At 57.3% G+C, this 6,084-nt stretch overlaps 1 pseudogene; it reads left to right on the forward strand.

Moving 5' to 3' along the window:
- The first annotated feature begins 937 nt into the window (after positions 1–937).
- LOC144765622 (28S ribosomal RNA) lies at positions 938–3,584 on the forward strand (annotated as a pseudogene).
- The last annotated feature ends 2,500 nt before the right edge of the window (positions 3,585–6,084 follow it).

A 6,084-nucleotide genomic window follows, 5' to 3' on the forward strand; every position in this document is an offset into this window, starting at 1 on the left:
CAAGATTTATTTCAGACTGAACGGCTAGTCTTTGCAGGACAGTGTTGTGTTCATTGTCTTGCTGAAATCATTTGAACTCATTGAGCAGAACTGGCATTTTGTTTTGTTGATAACTACAGCACATTTCCACAGCAGCTCAGAACGTCCATTTCGAGGAATGCCGCTGCCGCCAGGCTCCGGCACCCCTACCTCTTCACTCATGCTGCGCCTTCGCCTGCCTCTCCCTCCCGGGGGAGACGGCTGGGCATGCCGGTGCCCATGCAACCGCACCTCTCCACACCCCTCCAGTGACCCCTCCCGCCCCGGCGATTGGGCACCTTCCCCTGGCAGGCTCCCAAGAGATTGAGGGGTGCATGAAGGTTGCCGGTCGGGGAGATGGGCATGCGGCTCCCACCCAGTCATCAGGTGTGGCTACCTGGTTGATCCTGCCAGTAGCATATGCTTGTCTCAAAGATTAAGCCAGTACAGTGAAACTGCGAATGGCTCATTAAATCAGTTATGGTTCCTTTGATCGCTCCATCTGTTACTTGGATAACTGTGGTAATTCTAGAGCTAATACATGTCGACGAGCGCTGACCTCATGGGATGCGTCCATTTATCATAACAAGACTAATCTGGGACCGCCCGGCCACTTTGGTGACTCTAGATAACCTCTGGCCGATCGCACGTCCCCGGGGCGCTGAGGTGAGGACCGGGACTTTGGCGACCGGTCTGTCACAGGCCCATCCCGGGGTGCCTGCCTGCCTGCCGCGGGTGGCTATCAGTGGTTTCCCACTGGCTGCCCACGTGCACGCGCCTCGGGTGCCAAGCTTCGTGGCCGGCTTCTTGAGAAGGGCAAATCCCCTTCCAGATCCGATCCGGGGAAAGAGGGCGGGCCTGCCCCGGCAACCCCCTTCGACGCTCCAGCGTTATTCTTCCGACTATGACCTCAGATCAGACCTGCAGAATTTAAGCATATTACTAAGCGGAGGAAAAGAAACTAACCAGGATTCCCCCATTAACGGCGAGTGAAGAGGGAAGAGCCCGGCGTCAGATCCCCGCCCGGGGACGGGCGCGGGAAATGTGGCCAACAGAAGACGACTCCCCGGCGCCGCTCAGGGGGCCAAGTGTGATCGAGGCTCACTCTGCGGATGGTGTTAGGCCGGTAGCAGCCGACGGCCGACATGTGGCCAACAGAAGACGACTCCCCGGCGCCGCTCAGGGGGCCCAAGTGTGATCGAGGCTCACTCTGCAGATGGTGTTAGGCCGGTAGTAGCCCCCGGCGCGCCGGTATCGGGTCTTATCGGAGTCGGGTTGCTTGGGAATGCAGACCAAAACTTGATCTAAGGCTAAATACGGGCACGAGACCGATAGCCAAGTACCATAAGGGAAAGTTGAAAAGACCTTCGAAGAGAGAGTTCAAGAGGGCGTAAAACTGTCGAGAGGTAAACAAGTGGGGTCCGTGCAGTCTGCCCGGAGGATTCAAAATGGCAGGAAGGTCGGTGGCCCGGGAGTTCCAGATTCCCTCCGCGGGACCAGCGCCCGGGCCCTACCCGGCCCCGGCAGGTTGCATTTCCTCCGTGGTGGTGCGCCGCGACCGGCTCCGGGTCGGCTGGGAAGGCTTCGGGGTGGCAGGTGGCCGTCCGCTCAGGAGGACGGTGTTACAGCCCCCCTGGCAGCAGCTTCGCCATGTCCGTGGGGTCGAGGGAGATTTGACTGCCTCCGCGCCCTCTCCTGGGCACCCCACTGGGCGTGCTGGGGCAGTTGAAGGGGGACGGGCCCCCTGCTCCCAGCGCGACTGTCGACTGGGGCGGACTGTTCTCAGTGTGCCCCGACCGCATCGTCCATTGGGCGGAGAGGCCCACGCCAGGGGTCTGCGGTGATGTTGGTTACCCACCCGACCCGTCTTGAAACACAGACCAAGGAGTCTAACACGTGCGTGAGTCAGAGGGCCGAGCGAAACCCTGTGGCGCAATGAAGGTGAGGGCCGGCACATGACAGCTGAGGTGGCATCCCGCCGCGCTTCCAGCGGTGGGTGCAACACCGGCCCGTCTCGCCCGCTCTGTCAGCGAGGTGGAGCATGAGCGTGTGTGATAGGACACAAAAGATGGGTAGGGCGAAGCCAGAGGAAACTCTGGTGGAGGTCAGTAGCGTGGGTGCACCACCGGCCCGTCTCGCCCTCTCTGTCGGCGAGGTGGAGCATGAGCGTGTGTGATAGGACACAAAAGATGGTGAACTATGCCTGGGTAGGGCGAAGCTGGAGGAAACTCTGGTGGCGGTCGTAGCGGTCCTGAGGTGCAAATCGGTCGTTTTAGTAGCTGGTTCCCTGCCAAGTTTGCCTCAGGATGGCTGGCGCTCGGAGCCCCAGTTTTATCTGTTAAAGCAAATGATTAGAGGTCTTGGGGCTGAAACGATCTCAACCTATTCTCAAACTTTAAATGGGTAAGAAGCCTTGCTCGCTGGTGTGGAGCTGGGCATGGAATGTGAGTGCCTAGTGGGCCACTTTTGGTAAGCAGAACTGGTGCTGCGGGATGAACCGAACGCCTGGTTAAGGCGCCAGAGGCCGACGCTCATCAGACCCCAGAAAAGGTGTTGGTTAATATAGATAGCAGGACGGTGGCCATGGAAGTTGGACTCGGCTAAGGAGTGTGTAACAACTGACCAACCGAATCAACTAGCCCTTAAAATGGATGGCGCTGGAGCGTTGGGCCCGTTGCCGGCGCTGAGAGCCGCGGGGGCTAAGCCGCGATGAGTAGGAGGGCCGCTGCGGTGAACACGGAAGCCCGGGGCGAGGGCCCGGGTGGAGCCACCGCTGGTGCGGATCTTGGTGGTAGTAGCAAATATTCAAACGAGAACTTTGAAGGCCGAAGTGGAGAAGCGTTCCATGTGAACAACAGTTGAACATGGGTCAGTCGGTCCTAAGAGATGGGCGAGCGCCGTTCGGAAGGGACGTGTGATGGCCTCTGTTGCCCTCAGCCGTTCAAAAGGGAGTCGGGTTCAGATCCCCAAACCCGGATTAGCGGCGGCGGGTGCCCTCGCGGCGTGCAGTGCGGTAACGCAAACGATCCCGGAGAAGCCGGTGGGAGCCCCGGCGAGAGTTCTCTTTTCTTTGTGAAGGGTAGGGCGCCCTGGAATGGGTTCGCCCCGAGAGAGGGGCCCGAGCCTTGGAAAGCGTTGCGGTTCCGGCGGCGTCCGGTGAGCTCTCGCTGCGCTGGTCCTTGAAAATCCGGGGGAGATGGTGTAAATCTCGCGCTGGGCCGTACCCATATCCGCAGCAGGTCTTCAAGGTGAACAGCCTCTGGCATGTTGGAACAATGTAGGTAAGGGAAGTCGGCAAGTCAGATCCGAAACTTTGGGATAAGGATTGGCTCTAAGGGCTGGGTCAGTCAGGCTAGAGAGTGAAGCAGGACAGGGCGCCCGCCGCGGCTGGGCGAGGCGCCTCCCTCTTAAGTGTGGCAGGGTATGCTCAGACGTGAGTCCCTTGCTCACTTTGCCACTGGATTCAAGCAAGCCGGGCTGAAGACGGCTGGAATGCCAGAAACCGGTCCTCGGAAGCTTGTTTCCGGTCCAGGGAAGGCATGGCTTGGCAGTTCAGGCTGGACTGTTCCCATGAGGCACAGGGTCAGACTGATTTGCATATAGCCATGTCTGAACTGGAGTGGCAGAGTGGGCTAAAGAACGGTGATGGATCAAACCCAGATCTTTTGACTGGGTGCGAGTGTTTGATTGGTTCAGATGCTCCGTCCATCACCACCCCCTTTTGTACCGCTCTGGCCGCCATAAGTGTGGCAGGGTATGCTCAGACGTGAGTCCCTTGCTCACTTTGCCACTGGAGTCAAGCAAGCCGGGCTGAAGACGGCTGGAATGCCAGAAACCGGTCCTCGGAAGCTTGTTTCCGGTCCAGGGAAGGCATGGCTTGGCAGTTCGGGCTGGACTGTTCCCATGAGGCACAGGGTCATACTGATTTGCATATAGCCATGTCTGAACCGGGGTGGCAGAGTGGGCTAAAGAACGGTGATGGATCAAACCCAGATCTTTTGACTGGGTGTGAGTGTTTGATTGGTTCAGATGCTCCGTCCATCACCACCCCCTTTTGTACCGCTTTGGCCTCCATAAGTGTGGCAGGGTATGCTCAGACGTGAGTCCCTTGCTCACTTTGCCACTGGATTCAAGCAAGCCGGGCTGAAGACGGCTGGAATGCCAGAAACCGGTCCTCGGAAGCTTGTTTCCGGTCCAGGGAAGGCATGGTTTGGCAGTTCGGGCTGGACTGTTCCCATGAGGCACAGGGTCAGACTGATTTGCATATAGCCATGTCTGAACTGGGGTGGCAGAGTGGGTTAAAGAACGGTGATGGATCAAACCCAGATCTTTTGACTGGGTGTGAGTGTTTGATTGGTTCAGATGCTCCGTCCATCACCACCCCCTTTTGTACCGCTTTGGCCGCCATAAGTGTGGCAGGGTATGCTCAGACATGAGTCCCTTGCTCACTTTGCCACTGGATTCAAGCAAGCCGGGCTGAAGACGGCTGGAATGCCAGAAACCGGTCCTCGGAAGCTTGTTTCCGGTCCAGGGAAGGCATGGCTTGGCAGTTCGGGCTGGACTGTTCCCATGAGGCACAGGGTCAGACTGATTTGCATATAGCCATGTCTGAACTGGGGTGGCAGAGTGGGCTAAAGAACGGTGATGGATCAAACCCAGAACTTTTGACTGGGTGTGAGTGTTTGATTGGTTCAGATGCTCCGTCCATCACCACCCCCTTTTGTACCGCTTTGGCCGCCATAAGTGTGGCAGGGTATGCTCAGACGTGAGTCCCTTGCTCACTTTGCCACTGGATTCAAGCAAGCCGGGCTGAAGACGGCTGGAATGCCAGAAACCGGTCCTCGGAAGCTTGTTTCCGGTCCAGGGAAGGCATGGCTTGGCAGTTCGGGCTGGACTGTTCCCATGAGGCACAGGGTCAGACTGATTTGCATATAGCCATGTCTGAACTGGGGTGGCAGAGTGGGCTAAAGAACGGTGATGGATCAAACCCAGATCTTTTGACTGGGTGTGAGTGTTTGATTGGTTCAGATGCTCCGTCCATCACCACCCCCTTTTGTACCGCTTTGGCCGCCATAAGTGTGGCAGGGTATGCTCAGACATGAGTCCCTTGCTCACTTTGCCACTGGATTCAAGCAAGCCGGGCTGAAGACGGCTGGAATGCCAGAAACCGGTCCTCGGAAGCTTGTTTCCGGTCCAGGGAAGGCATGGCTTGGCAGTTCGGGCTGGACTGTTCCCATGAGGCACAGGGTCAGACTGATTTGCATATAGCCATGTCTGAACTGGGGTGGCAGAGTGGGCTAAAGAACGGTGATGGATCAAACCCAGATCTTTTGACTGGGTGTGAGTGTTTGATTGGTTCAGATGCTCCGTCCATCACCACCCCCTTTTTTACCGCTTTGGCCGCCATAAGTGTGGCAGGGTATGCTCAGACATGAGTCCCTTGCTCACTTTGCCACTGGATTCAAGCAAGCCGGGCTGAAGACGGCTGGAATGCCAGAAACCGGTCCTCGGAAGCTTGTTTCCGGTCCAGGGAAGGCATGGCTTGGCAGTTCGGGCTGGACTGTTCCCATGAGGCACAGGGTCAGACTGATTTGCATATAGCCATGTCTGAACTGGGGTGGCAGAGTGGGCTAAAGAACGGTGATGGATCAAACCCAGATCTTTTGACTGGGTGTGAGTGTTTGATTGGTTCAGATGCTCCGTCCATCACCACCCCCTTTTTTACCGCTTTGGCCGCCATAAGTGTGGCAGGGTTTGCTCAGACGTGAGTCCCTTGCTCACTTTGCCACTGGATTCAAGCAAGCCGGGCTGAAGACGGCTGGAATGCCAGAAACCGGTCCTCGGAAGCTTGTTTCCGGTCCAGGGAAGGCATGGCTTGGCAGTTCGGGCTGGACTGTTCCTATGAGGCACAGGGTCAGACTGATTTGCATATAGCCATGCCATGTCTGAACTGGGGTGTCAGAGTGGGCTAAAGAACGGTGATGGATCAAGCCCAGATCTTTTGACTGGGTGTGAGTGTTTGATTTGTTCAGCTGCTTCGTCCATCACCACCCCCTTTTGTACCGC

The sequence above is a fragment of the Lissotriton helveticus genome, chromosome 6, assembly GCF_964261635.1.
Source record: "Lissotriton helveticus chromosome 6, aLisHel1.1, whole genome shotgun sequence".
Lineage (NCBI taxonomy): Eukaryota > Metazoa > Chordata > Amphibia > Caudata > Salamandridae > Lissotriton > Lissotriton helveticus.